A 15,194-nucleotide genomic window follows, 5' to 3' on the forward strand; every position below is an offset into this window, starting at 1 on the left:
TTTGCTAGCAAATCCTAGAGGACAAATGTCCAAACAACAAACCAGCAATAAGAGAAAAACTCAGAAATGTGATTACAAATATCTCATACATTACCAATTATCAAAGTAAGGAGACCTGTATGTAATAATTCAATTACATTGTCTGTGAGCTGAATTATTCCTAGGTAAGAGGGAATTAAATATGTAATAGTCCTCAAATAAATCTCTGTTGAATAGGTATGTCAGTATCTGTATTAGTGAGAGCAGTACTAGTTGCTGTAATAAACAGAGCTCTCCAGTGGTTTCCACATACTCTGTGGATGCTCACTGTGGCTGACAGGGCCCTGCATGATCTGGCCAGCTGCCACCTGGCTGACCTCACCCACCACCTCCCCAAGCTACAATGGCCTCCTTGATGTTCTGTGACCACCTGGGTACCTCTCTGTGCAGTGCCTTCACACTTGCTTTTTCTTCTGCCTGGCTTATTCCCTCACATCATTCAGATCTCTGCTCAAATGTCACCATGAAAGAGACCTTCACTGCTACAATATACCCTTCTCTTCTCTGTCCACTCCACCCCTTTGCCCACTTATGCTCTATTCCCTTGCCCTCCTTTATTTTCCTTCATAGCATTTAATACCATATATTATTTTATATATATTTATTTGCATGTTATCTATAAACAGCAGAATGTAAATCCACACAAGCAGAGGTTTTTGTCTGTCTTGTCCATTGTTATACTCTCAAAGCCTAAAACAGTGTCTGGCACAGGGTAGGTGCTTTCTTGTAGAAAGAAGGAAAAGGAAAGAGAGAGGTACAAGGAGAGAGGGAGGAGGGAGAGAAGGAGAAAGAAAGAAAGAGGGAGGAGGGAGTGGGAGGGCAGGGGGAGAGGGTGTCTCTGCGCCTCCCTAGCTCAGGGGCTACTCTCCTGGTCTAGCTCCTTTCCAGGGCTGCTTATTTTACTAAAACCAGTAAATTATTTTCTCCCTTTAATTACCCGACTTTTACAGTTAACAGTGCTAATGTTCCCTTTTATTAGTACTCTACACATAATTAAAAACCTGACTTACTCTCGTACCTGCTGAACAATAGGATAAAAGATACCTTTGTTAGGACATGCAACTTGCTTTTTACTTAGCTCAAGGTAAACAAACTGCAGAAAATATTTCAGTTATCTGAGAAGTCATCTGGTATAAGAACCACACTGGATCTCTCAGCTTTGTTACTATATTTGTTTGACTGTGTGACTCATGTACTGGTTTACATAAGATCAAATTTCCTGGTTTCTAATTGCTTGAGTAACTTGTGACGATCACAAGGTCCTGTTTCTTGAAAATGGATTGTGCTAATTCAAAAATATTCCTGGAAAGCCTTTAAAAGAAATTGCAGTTCATCTTTTTCAGATGGCCCGCAACTGCTAACTTTCCCCTATGTCTCACATTTTTTTCTTTTGGGTCACCTTGTCAGATGCTTTCCACCTCAACCCTATTTCGATTTTCTCTCCTAGTGAAAATCATCGAAAACCCTAAAGACACTGAATTTTATGGGAATCTACTACACTATCGCTGACTTGTGGCCAGGCTCTAAGGCAATGAGCATGGCTTGTTGCCTCCCCTGCTCATCCCGGGCTTAGTCACAGGACTGGGTCTGAGTTTGGACAAATGGTGCAGAATGCTCGAGTCACTCAGAATTAGTAAGAAAGCAAATGTATGTTCACCTCACATACCTCCTCTCCACCCCAACACATATCCATGATGTCTCTTTTCTTATTACAAAAGCAAAATATATCCATTAGAAATCTTGGAAAATACAAGCAATCTAAAGGAACATTATAGGATGGACCTAGAGATTATCATACTAAGTGAAGTCAGACAAAGAAAGGCAAATACCATATATCACTTACATGTGGAATCTAAAATATGATTCAAGTGCACTTATCTATGAAACAGAAACAGACCCACAGACATAGAAAACAAACTTACGGTTACCAAAGGGGAAGGGGGGGGGAATAAATTAGGAGTTTGGGATTAGCAGATACAAACTACTATATATAAAAGAGATAAACAACAAAGTCCTATGGTATAGCACAGGGAACTATATTCATTATCTTATAATAACCCATAAAGGAAAAGAATATATATATGAATGAATCATTTTGCTGTACACCAGAAACTAAAACATTGTAAATCAACTATACTTCAATGAAAAAAAAATTTTTAATGAAAAACACTTATGACCTGACCCAATAAATGGAAGCATAATCCCTAATTTTAAAAATATATATATTTCAACATTAAAAAATAAAAGAACATTATATATATATAATATATATCTCATCTATATCTCACTATTAACAGTTCATTATATTTGTCCTGTTCATATTTGTTAATAAAAATTGGATCATTTGGTACCTACTACTTGATAATCTGTTTTATACCATAATGGACCATCTTTCCACATAAACAATTCTATTCCATCCATTTGTTTTTAATAATGTAGAGTCTTCTGTTGCACAACAGTGAGACAGCTAGACAGATGCTAACTTTTCTCTCTTATAAAAAGTGCTGCATTATAACTGAATCACTTTGCTGTACACCTGAAACTGATACAACATTGTTAATCAACTATGCTCCAATATAAAATAAATTATTTTAAAAAGTGCTGCAAATAAATATCTTCTTGCTACATTTTTGCACACATTCAGAGTTATTTTCTTTGAAAAAGTTTCTAGAAATAGAATTAATGGATTAAACCCATGCTCTTCAATGATAAATTGCTCTCCAAAACATTAACTGCAATCTCTACTCCTACGTTTGCATATGAAAATGCAGTATATAATCTGGTTTGTGAATTCCTTTTAACAAAGTTTTACATTAAGGTGATGACAATAATAATAATAGCAATAGTATCTGCCATCCCAGGAGCTGTTCTAGGCACTTTTCCTATCTGATCTCTAATCCTTACAACCACCCCAGGGACAGGTGGTAATATCATCAGTTTACAGACAGGAAACTGGGGCTCACTAAGGTTAGGGGCTATACAGAAGCAAAATTGAGGATTAGTACTAGTTCCAGGCCTGCCTAACTCCAAAGCTCCCAAATGGGGCGAAATGATTTTAAAGAGAAGACACGGAATCAGCCCTACAGCGCACGGCGCGCTGCAGAGCCCAGAGCCACTAATCAGGAGCCCGGGGGCAGAATTTCAGAATTTTGCAAGCTGGTTGGTTAAACTTTTGCTGGCTTAAAATTGGCCAAGTGGCAGTATTTAGACCACAGAAATCAGTGTTGTTTTGTTTTGTTTTGAGAGCCAGTTCACCAACACAGCAAATTCAAGTACTGAAGTCTGACTTTGCTTTCCCCACCATCTCTCCCGGTCATTACCCAGGTGAGAAGGGCTGTTGTCATTTTTTCCCTAAGCAGTTGCCTGCTCCACTGCCAGGGAGAAGTCAGGGTCTCCCACCTGCTGGCGTCACAGGTAGCCCCACACACTCCTCTCCAGCACCCACCGCCCTACACCTCATCTGCCCTGAGACCTGCACCAGCACTAAGACCACCCTGCCTGTGTCCCCACTGATGGCGACGGGGACAGAAGCCACAGGCGCCCGTGACCCACCTCCCCACCTCGCATCCCACGAGGCTCCACAGTCCCCTCTTCTAGGCCTGGGTCCACCCCTCCCCAACTCTTGAAATCCTTCCGTTGTGCACATCTAAGGGTTCCCTGTATCTTCAACTTCTCTGAATGCTCCCCCTTCCCCTTCTTGCTCTAACCTAAGCCTGAATCTCCCCAGGGGCAGTGCTGGTCCTGGCTGGCCTTTCTGTAATAATTCTCAAATCGCTGGGCCTGGAATTGGGAAGACGTCCTCCTTGCTTCTCACAGTGCCTCCTCGCCCACCTCCCTGACTCCCCCTCAAAGTTCCCCAGCTGGGCTTCCCTGGTGGCGCAGTGGTTGGGAAAACGCCTGCCAATGCAGGGGACATGGGTTCGAGCCCTGGTCCGGGAAGATCCCACATGACGTGGAGCAGCTGAGCCCGTGCGCCACAACTACTGGGCCTGTGCTCTAGAGCCCACGAGCCACAACTACTGAGCCCGTGTGCCACGACTACTGAAGCCCACATGCCTAGAGCCCATGCTCCGCAACGGGGGAGGCCACCGCAAGGAGAAGCCCACGCACCACCACGAAGAGTAGTCCCGCTCGCCACAATTGGAGAGGGCCCGTGCACAGCAACGAAGACCCAATGCAGCCAAAAATAAAAATAAATAAATTTTAAAAAAAAAGCTCCCCAGCTTTGCCTCTTCTGTCCCAAAACACACCTGCCCTCCTCGCTGCTCTCATCTGTGACTGTACCCCACACAGTGCCAGTACGTGACCTGCGGCTTCACTGTCCTTCTCCTCCCTCAACTCTTGGTGATGTTAACAGGACCTTTCCACACCCTGGCCTCTCGTTTCTGTGCCACCCACTGCCGTGTCAATACCCAGGACTCCCTCATTACCAATAAGTGCAACTTTCCATCACCTCCATTTCAAGGGTCCCTTTCTTTGACAACCTCCTTCTAGCTTTCTAGTTCATTCCCTCTAGGATCTGACTTGAATAATCTTTTGACCCCACCAGGATCTCCAATCCATTGATCCTATGTTCTGTTCACTCTCCCTCACCTCCTTTGACTACACCACACACTGGTTAAACCCCACTCTTCACCTGCCTTTGACAACTGAATGTGGCTGGAGCAAAACAGAAAACTGTACTGACTCATCTTGCTTTAAATTTATTTAAATTTACAATTCTGCCTCTCATGTGGTTGGCTAATGCAACCCAGAAGCCACCAACATTTCCTTAGCCCATGGACTCTCCCACTGTCCCAGCTGACTATCTCCCCTCCTCCTCTCCCATGCCCACACGCCAAGAAGGACCCTGCTGCTCATGTCACTGCGAGGGCTGAAGTCATCAGAAGAGCACGTCCACAAACCCCCTGCCATCACATCTAACTGCCTTTGAACACCTTCCATACACACAGACTCTGTCTTCCCTCCTGTTACTCCACATGGACTGTCCTCATCCTGTGTGACGCCGATTCCCAAGTCCTTCACTTGTGCTCTAGCTCCCACCCTCAAGGATAATTCGCCAGCAATTCTCCCCTCTATTCTGCATCAACAGTCTTCCTTTGTATACTGGATCATTCCTGGATCAACATACAAATATGCTGTTACTTCTCTTTTCAATACAAAAATAAAACAGAAACTAAGAACTCTTTGGGATCCCACCTTCCTCTCCAGCTATCGTCCTAACTCCCCAGCTCGCCGGGTTAGCCAGACTCCCAGGTGGCCCCTGATAGTCCCCACACTTGGCACCTATTCTCTCATGTAGTGCCTCCCACACTGTATCCACAGGACCAACAGAAAACAGGCACAAGTGACAGAATGTGACTTCTAAGGCTAGGGCATCAAAGACATTCTAGCTTCTCGATCTTGGGTCACACTCTCTGCAAGAAGCCAGTCGCCGTGCTGCCTACGAGAAGGCCATGCGGTGAGGAACTGAGGCCCCCGCCAGCAGCTGTGTGAGGGAGCCATTGTGGAAGCAGAGCCCCTCCCCGTCCCCCAGCTGAGCCCTAGGATGACCACAACCCTGGCCGATATCCTGACTAAACCTGAGAAACATGAGCCAGAGCACTCAGATAAGCCATTCCTGACCCACAGGAATGGTGACAGAGCAAATGTTTGTTGTTTTAAGCCACTAAGTTTCAGAGTTATTTGTTATGTAGTAGATTAACTGATATACCCACAGTTTACAGGAAAATGCCTCAATAAGTTGACTTTATTTACTGTCTCCAATTTCTTTCTCTTTTAAACTCACTGCAGTATGACTTTTGCCCTCATACCACTATACCAACGCCACCTGTCAGCAACCACCACACTGTCAAACTCAGTAACCAATTCCTAGTTCTCATCTCACTTACCTGTTAGACAGCATTTCATACAGTAGGCCACTTCCTCCTCCTAGATGTGCTTTAGTTACTTGGTGTCCTGGACACGACCCTCACATGATTTTCCTCCTACTTTTCTGGTCACTTCTTCTGAGGCTTCTTCACTGGTTCCTCCCTGTCTCACCACCCTCTTAATGTTGGGGGTATTCCAGGGCTCAGCCCTTAGCCCCTTCTATTTTCTGTCTACCCTCACTCCTTTGGTGATCTCAAAAGTCTCGTATTTACATAGTCCTACAATGGCCTTTAAGGCCTTACATCCTTGCTAATCAAAGTGTGGTCCTAACAGCAGCAGCAGCAGCACCTGAGAGTTTGTTCTCTCTGGCTCCACTCAAAACCAACCAAATCAGAATCTAAATTTTACCAAGATCCTTAGGGGGGTTGTATGCATATTAAGGTTGGAGAAGCACTACCCTGGTGATCTGGTACCCCATTCCTCTCTGCTCCCACCACAATGGCCTCCTGCCATCACAGGAGCTCAGCAGATACTCTCACACCTTCAGACGGGAGCAGTACTGTTCGCTCTGTCTGAAATGCTCTTCCCCAGATATCTAGATACTTGCTCCCTTACCTCCTTCAAACTTTTGCTCATTTGTAACCATTTTGGGAGGTCCATTCTAATCACCTTGTTAAAAAATGCAAACCTACCACCATCACTACTACCACCATGCTCCCCATCACAGTTCTCTATATTACTTTTCTCCAACACACTCATAACCTTCTACATACTATAGTTTACTTATTTATCATATTTATTTTCTGTCTACCCCTAGTATAATGCAAATATTTGAGGGCCAAGATTTTTGTCTGTTTTGTTCACTGGTGTATCCCAAATCCTAGAAGAGAGCCTAGACACAGCAGGTGCTCAAGAAATGTTTGTTGAAAAAGGACTCTAGTCTCCAATAGCTTCTTCAAGCGCTTGATAATCAACTCTGTGACTCAGGTGCCCCTGAAATCACTTCCTTCATTAGCACAGTTATTCATGCCTGGCTGGAATCTCTCTCCCCCTTGCCTACCTAGAATCTACTCAGTATATCTGAGACTAGGCATCTACTGTTTTACCAAGATTTAACCAAGCCCCTCAACATTCTGTTACTGCCTCCCCACTAAGCCTCATGATTTTTTAAAGATAATTCAGAACTAAAACTATTCTGGTCCCTTCAACTTTCTCATTTCTTAAATATTTCCATTCCTTCTTCTCCCTATTTCTTTAACCAAATGTGGCTATTGAGCACTTGAAGTGTGGCTAGCCCAAACTGAGAAGTGCTGAAGCAAAATACACACCAGATTTGAAAGAGTTAGTATGAAAAAAAGATACAAAATAGTTCATTAATAATTCTCATATTGGGCTTCCCTGGTGGCGCAGTGGTTGAGAATCTGCCTGCCAATGCAGGGGACACGGGTTCGAGCCCTGGTCTGGGAAGATCCCACATGCCGCGGAACAACTAGGCCCAGGAGCCACAATTACTGAGCCTGCGCGTCTCGAGCCTGTGCTCCACAACAAGAGAGGCCCGCGCACCGCGATGAAGAGTGGCCCCCACTTGCCACAACTAGAGAAAGCCCTCACACAGAAACGAAGACCCAACAGAGCCATAAATAAATAAATAATTAATTAAACTTTTAAAAAAATAATAATAATAATTCTCATATTGATTACATGTTGACAATTCAGAAAGAGTGGGTTAAATAAAATATATTATAAAAACTGATTTCACCTGTTTCATTTTATTTTTTAATGTGGCTACTAGAACATTTTAAATTACATATGTGGCCCCCCGTTATATTTCTATTGGACAGCACTGTTCTAAACAAGTTCCAAACAGAATGGTTGCTTCCTTCCCGGAAGAAATTCTTCCCGTAGTTTTTGTTTTAACAAGCAGGAGACTGGGAAAGAATGTGGGGGAATGCAACATGTAATTAAAAACAGAAACTAAAAATCAGTAATGCTTTGAAATTATCACTTTGATGGTCACTTGAAATCGAACATTTTAAGATAATATTCTTCAAAGACATATATAATAATACAGTACATTTAAGTGACATTAAAATACAATATTATCACTATCTGTAAAAATTCATCAAGCTACAACCTAATGATCTATGCACTTTTTTCAATGTGCTATACTTAAATATTTTAAAATATAATGCTAACACCACACAAATTAATTTAATCCAAACCAAGTGATTCTGTGTTTAAGGAAAAAGAAGATTCTTGCTTTTGCATGCTTTCTAAAAGTTAAAAGGAGTGAAATAAAAGCACCCTCCTCCTTTCATTTCCTCCCTTTAAAGTCAGAACTCAGTAACAGATCATTTAAATACTACCCCTTCTCATCAGAATCTCCTTAGCAACCTTTTACAGCTTGTCATGGGTTGCAGAATTTTCCTATCTCCCATTCTTAAAAGGGCCTGTGTCCCTTCCAGAACAAAGGAATTTAAAACAGAAAACAACAAGCTGTTTAAATAAAAATTTTAAGGTCACAATCTCCTTCAATCCTTTTGCCAGCTGCTTTCCTGTAAGCATTCTGTTTTCCTCCCTTCCCAAGTTAAAATCAGATCTGGTAACAATGACTCCTGCAAAAACAACAGGGGACACTTCTAACAATACATGGCAGTCATAATTACAGGCCATACCTACTGGTCCAATACCATGAGACCCTGGGCCCATTTCACAATTACAGGTTGTGGATCCATTTTTAGTTAATTTATTAAATTTCTTTCCTGTGTAAGCTGTATAACAGTAATAGAATAATATATTTGAAAATACCTTAATAAGAAAAGTACCAAATAATACAAATGATAATTGTTTTGTCCTTTTTATTATGTTGGAATTAACTACCTAATTTTATTAACCATGCAGAAGGAAAAAATAAAATTCCAAGTTTAATAAAGCCAAATTTATATAAATAAGTTTAAGATATCAGGTACTATTGCCTCTAAAGAGGGAATATTTGTGTCCAAAGCGTGTATCCACTGTTCTCATTTTTGCCATGTTCATGTAATCCTAACCAAATTATTTACTTATTTATGTATTAAAACACAAGCTCTGGGACTTCCCTGGTGGCGCAGTGGTTCAGAATCCGCCTGCCAATGCAGGGGACACGGGTTCGAGCCCTGGTCCAGGAAGATCCCACATGCCGCGGAGCAACTAAGCCCATGCGCCACAACTACTGAGCCTGCACTCTAGAGCCCGCAAGCCACAACTACTGAGCCTGCGTGCCACAACTACTGAAGCCTGCGCACCTACAGCCCATGCTCTGCAACAAGAGAAGCCACCGCAATGAGAAGCCCGCACACCGCAACGAAGAGTAGCACCCGCTTGTTGCAAATAGAGAAACCCCGTGCAAAGCAACGAAGACCCAACGCAGCCAAAAATTAATTAATTAATTAATTTTTTTAAAAAAAAACACCTCTGAATAAAAACATGAGAGTGCAACAAGTAAAGTCAGTCACCAACTCCTCACTGGAAAGCCATACATACCTTTTAAACTTATATTCTAGAAAGTACTCTTGCAATAAAGTTGATACTCTAAATAGAAAATGATCCTAAGGGGAAACAAAAAACAGCTCAAAATTCAGTTATACTAGGCCAAACTATGTTTCAACACACAAACAGTTTATATTTCTACTTGAAATATAAATTATATAAAGATTATTTCAAAAGTCTGATTTAGCATTCAAATATTTCAATATTCTCTCATAAAACAGATTTGAAGTAAATTACTTAAAGAGTTTGGGGGATTACTCCACCCTCTGACTCTGAGTTCCATAAAAACAATTTTTAAAAAGAAACAGCAAGGGACTTCCCAGGTGGCGCAGCGGTTAAGAATCCGCCTGCCAATGCAGGGGACACGGGTTCAATTCCTGGTCCAGGAAGATCCCACATGCCGCAGAGCAACTAAGCCCATGAGCCACAACTACTGAGCCTGTGCTCTGGAGCCCGCGAGCTACAACTACTGAGCCCACACGCCTAGAGCCCGTGCTCCGCAACAAGAGAACAGCCACCACAATGAGAAGCCCACGCATTACAACGAAGAGCAGTCCCTGCTCACTGCAACTAGAGAAAGCCCGCGCACAGCAACGAAGACCCAACGCAGCCAAAAAAAATTAATTTAATTATTTTTAAAAAGCCTTTAAAAAAAAAGAAACAGCAAGAAAATGAAATAAAAGACATCCATATTGGAAGTGAAGAAGAAAAGCTATCTCTGTTCACAGATGACATGATCTTGTACATAGAAAACCCTAGGGAATCTACTAAGAAACTACTAAAACTAATAAATGAGTTCAGCAAGATTGCAGGATACAAGATCATTATACAAAAATAAATTGTACTTCTAAATATTTACAGTGAACAATCCAAAAACGAAATTAAGAAAACAATCCCATTTATAATCAAATCAGGTCAACTGATTTTTGATAAGGGTACCAAGAGCATTCAATGAAGAAAAATAGTCTCTTCAAGATATAGCTCTGGAACAAATGGATATCCACATGCAAAAGAATGATGTTGGACCCTTCATACCATATCTAAAAGTTAATTTTTCTTTCTTTCTTTATTTTTGGCTGCGCCACACGGCATGCGGGATTCTTAATTCCCCAACCAGGGATTAAACCCACACCCCCTGCAGTGGAAGCATGGAGTCTTAACCACCAGACCACCAGGGAAGTCCCTAGCAATGCATTTCTAGATATGCCACCAAAACAAGAAAGAAAAAACAGAAGATTGGTCTTCATCAAAATTAAAAACTTTTGTGCTTGAAAGGATACCATCAAAAAAATGAAAAGAAAACTCACAGGATGGGGGGAAATATCTGCAAATCATATATCTGACAAGGAACTTGTCTCTAGAATATATAAAGAACTATTACGACTCAATAATAAAAAGACAAATAACCCAATTTAAAAATGGGCAAAGGATCCAAACAGACATTTCTACAAAGATGTACAAATGTCCAATAAGCACATGAAAACATGCTCTGCTCAACATCATCAGTCATCAGGGAAATGCAAATCCCTAGCACGAGATGCCATTTCACACCCACTAGGATGGCTAGAACAAAAGTCAGATAAGGGGTGTTGGCGAGGATGTGGAAAAACCAAAACTTTCATACACTGCTGGTGCAGTGTGGTAGTTCCTCAAAAGTTAAAACACAGAGTTACCAGTTGACCCAACAAATTCTGCTCTTGTGTATATATCCAAGAGAAATGAAAACTTACATCCACACAAAAACCTGTACAGAAATGTTTATAGGAGTGTTATCCATAATGGCCAAATGGTGGAAATGACTCATATGTCGACCAACTAATGAATGGATAAAAACAAAATATGGTCTATCCATACAGTTGAATATTCAGAAATAAAAAGGAATGAAGTATTGATACATGCTATAACACAGATGAAGCCTGAAAACATTATGTTAAGTGAAAATCACAGTCAGTCACAGAAGACCACATATTATGATTCACTTACATGGAATGTCCAGAGCAGACAAATCTATAGAGAAAGAAAGTAAATTAGTGGTTGCTACAGGAAGTGGGAAGATGGGGGATGATAGCTAAAGGGTAACAGATTTCTTTTAGAGGTGACAAAAATGTTCTAAAAGTGATTGTGGTGATGGCTGCATAATTCTGTGAATATAACAAAAGCTAATGAATCACACACTTTAAATGGTCGGTTGACTTGTACAGTTTGTGAATTACATTTCAATAAACCTCTCACAAAAAATTAAGAAACACCATCATCAAAAGAAATTAGGTAATTATCACAATAGCACAACATCAATTTTACTGCTAACAGGTTTTTCTTTTAAATATGTCTTACAATATCTGCCAAATACAGTAAAATCTCTACAAAATTTAGGGAAGATGCCAAGAGACACCACACTGAACAGCAGAAGCGCTCTTAATCAGCCTCTATCTAGCTGACTTTCCCATCTCACACTCCCCAGTCCTCTAGAGACCATACTGACTGATCTCCATGACAACTACTGGCCATGAACAGGCTAGCTACTCTTAGGTCACCAGGTAGGGAGCTGAACGTTTACCACAGGTCAGTTGAGTCTAGTCCCAAACCTATTCATACAACTCTACTTATGTGACTACAAAAACAATTTAATTAAATGATGCTTTAACTGATGAAATGCGAATGCATAAAAACGATACCCCTCCTAACAACAAGCAAATGAAGATACATAGCAAAATAAGAATGACCGTAGTGAAACAGAAGAAAATTTCAGAAGGAAATGATTTTTCCCTTGAAGAGACACTGGATCTACATCCAATCTTTAATACAACCTCTAAGACCTGGCATCACTTGTCTGCCTCCATTTCCTATACCTTCCCCCTCACACTCTCCATGCTGACATCCTACTCTCTGTCAGTTTCAACAACAGCTTGCTCTCTGAGTCCTCACTATGATGTCCTTTTGCCTGGAAAGTTCCACTCCATATCCAAACCCTTTCCATCAGCCTGACTAACTCCTTAAAGCCAAGTTTGTCATTTACGCAAAGATGCATGTATCCCTAAGAGTAGCACATAAAGGTGCTCAAAGAATAAGTCAACTTTATTATGTATATATGGGAAGAAATGTCTAGAAGAATATTCTAAACAGTCATTACAACTAGATGGTAGGGTATGAAGTTATTTTTACTTTCTTCTCTGTATCTGCCTGTGATACAAAATACAACAAGCTAACATAATTTCTATAAATGAAGAAAGGTACTTTGAAAAGGAAATAAAAATCTAGCTCCTTTGGACTTCCCTGGTGGCGCAGTGATTAAGAATCAGCCTGCCAATGCAGGGGACACGGGTTCGAGCCCTGGTCCAGGAAGATTCCACATGCCACGGAGCAACTAAGCCCGTGCGCTACGACTACTGAGCCCACGTGCCACAACTACTGAAGCCCATGCGCCTAGAGCCCATGCTCCGCAACAAGAGAAGCCAGAGCAACGAGAAGCCCGCACACCGCAACAGAGTAATCCCCGCTCGCCGCAGCTAGAGAAAGCCTACGCACAGCAAGGAAGGCCCAATGCAGCCAAAAATAAATTAAATAAAATAAATAAAATTTTTTAAAAATCTAGCTCCTTTCCACTTTGATACTATCAGCATTGTATTATCTGTGTTGAAAATTTCTATTTTATCTTATTAAAAACATTTAAAATTTAAACTATTCATTAAGGCAGATTGATATGGCCCCTGGATAAGGCAAGTTATTAAGAAAACTTTCTACTCTATTATCAAAGTACTTAGAAGTGCTTAAGTTACCTGAAAGGTAAACTTTCTGCTCCTTCAAGAATAAAATGTTTACTCCCAGATAATTTGGTTACTCTGAAATCCTTTGTGAGACATACGTAGAGTACAACTGTCACTGGTCTTCAAATATAGTAAAAACTACACAAAGGAACACTACTTGTTATAAATTTTGTGTCCTATGGTCAAACAATGTTGTTGTGGTCCGGGTGCAGCTTGGAAAAGAATTTCCAGACACAAGGCAGAATGTAAGGAAGACAGAGTTTATTAAAGAGAAGGTCGCTGCCAGAACAGCAGGCCTTAAAGGGTCGCTGCAAGAACAGCTGGCTGACTTCCTGGTAGCCAGGGAAGTCGACCCCCTTTGTGGGCTAGTAGCCAACTTTTATAGCCTCAAGACAAAGAAAATTCCTGCTGTCAGGATGGCATTAGGTGATTGGTCAGGATGCTACAACGTTACTACATGGTGATTATTTTGCCTAATATGGAGTCAGGGGGCTGTCCGGTTTAGATTAGGAGAGCCCATGGCAGCAGCTGCTATGGGAGCTCGGTTAATTCCGGAATTTTTGTCCTGTGTCCTTGATGTAGGGTATCCTTGATGTAGGGCTCCACAAATGTCCCCTGTATTTACGACATGTATGACTGTACCACAGAAAGGCCATTTTGGTAATATTATCTGAGACAGAGTGAGAAGAGAGGGGAGCGATGGGAATGAGGGGGCAGAGGAGAGAGAGAGAGAGGAGCTATCATGATGCCGCCAGTCTACATCTGATGATACATGAAATCACATCATCAATATCTCACTACCAACCTCCATTAGTATTGACACTCAGAAGTAACAACTCAAAGGTAGACACAATTTACTCTGAGGGCACACAAACCAATTTCCAGACCATATAAGTTAACGTCAATCAAATGGCTGTGTAAATTTAGGCATGTTTGGATTCTTTAATCCAAAAAGACAGGAAGCGGAATGTGAGTATACTTCCTCTTCCTTTTAGCCTGCTGATCAAGGAGAAAATGCTGTTGTTACCAGCAGTTAATTTGAACTTACTCTTCCAATCCTTTTAAAGAACACGTATCATCATTTTAACTTATCACACAATCCTACTTATAAACCCTTAAATCAAGGTTTAAGATCAGACAATGCCTTCCAATAAAAGGGCAGATGTGATAGTAATACCTTTTTGTTTCTGCTAGATATTCCTAGATTTACTAAGTTTGGTATCAAATACTATTTTCACAATCACATAAAACAGGCTCGGGACTTCCCTGGTGGTGCAGTGGTTAAGAATCCGCCTGCCAACGCAAGGGACACGGGTTCGAGCCCTGGTCCGGGAAGATCCCACATGCTGTGCAGCAACTAAGCCCGTGTGCCACAACTACTGAGCCTGTGCTACAACTACTGAGCCTGCGCTCTAGAGCCCGCAAGCCACAACTACTACTGAGCCTGAGCTCTAGAGCCCGCAAGCCACAACTACTGAGCCCGCGTGCTGCAACTACTGAAGCCCACATGCCTAGAGCCCGTGCTCCGCAACAAGAGAGGCCACCACAATGAGAAGCCTGCACACTGCAACAAGGAGTAACTCCCACTCACCGCAACTAGAGAAAGCCCACGCACAACAACGAAGACCCGACGCAGCCAAAAATAAATTAATTAATTAAAAAAAAAGGCTCACTATGCAGCTAAAGCTGATGCAAACATTTTTGTAAAGATATTACATACTTCTTTCATGTTAATTTTTTACTTACTTTTGAAATTAACTGAGGGCTATCAAATGTCAATTAAAAGAGAGATTACTCATCCAACTATCACCATGAGTCTACATGAGCCAGAGGTAAAATCAAAGTACAGGGGGCTGATTTAGCTAAAGACAAAATGGATATTTTTTTTCGTATTATACTCTGCATTAAAGCAGCAAACACCCACATACTACCTTTGGCAGTTTATTTTAGGCTGCTCAGGAAACATTAAAATTTTTCACATAGTCCAGTTTG

General features: G+C 41.4%; 1 protein-coding gene across 18 annotated transcripts in view; it reads right to left on the reverse strand.

Moving 5' to 3' along the window:
- The window catches only part of SPIRE1 (spire type actin nucleation factor 1), a 219,072-nt gene that overhangs the window by 154,367 nt on the left and 49,511 nt on the right, over nt 1-15,194 (reverse strand). The window contains exon 1 of one of the 18 annotated variants that reach the window (XM_082354804.1): nt 9,433-9,453. The exons of the other annotated variants lie outside the window; for them this stretch is intronic. The gene's annotated coding sequence lies outside the window, so the exon portion shown is untranslated. Of the gene's footprint in view, nt 1-9,432; nt 9,454-15,194 lie in introns of those variants that run through there. 18 annotated transcript variants of the gene reach the window in all.

The sequence above is a fragment of the Balaenoptera borealis genome (assembly GCF_965194805.1).
Source record: "Balaenoptera borealis genome assembly, chromosome: 14".
NCBI lineage: Eukaryota > Metazoa > Chordata > Mammalia > Artiodactyla > Balaenopteridae > Balaenoptera > Balaenoptera borealis.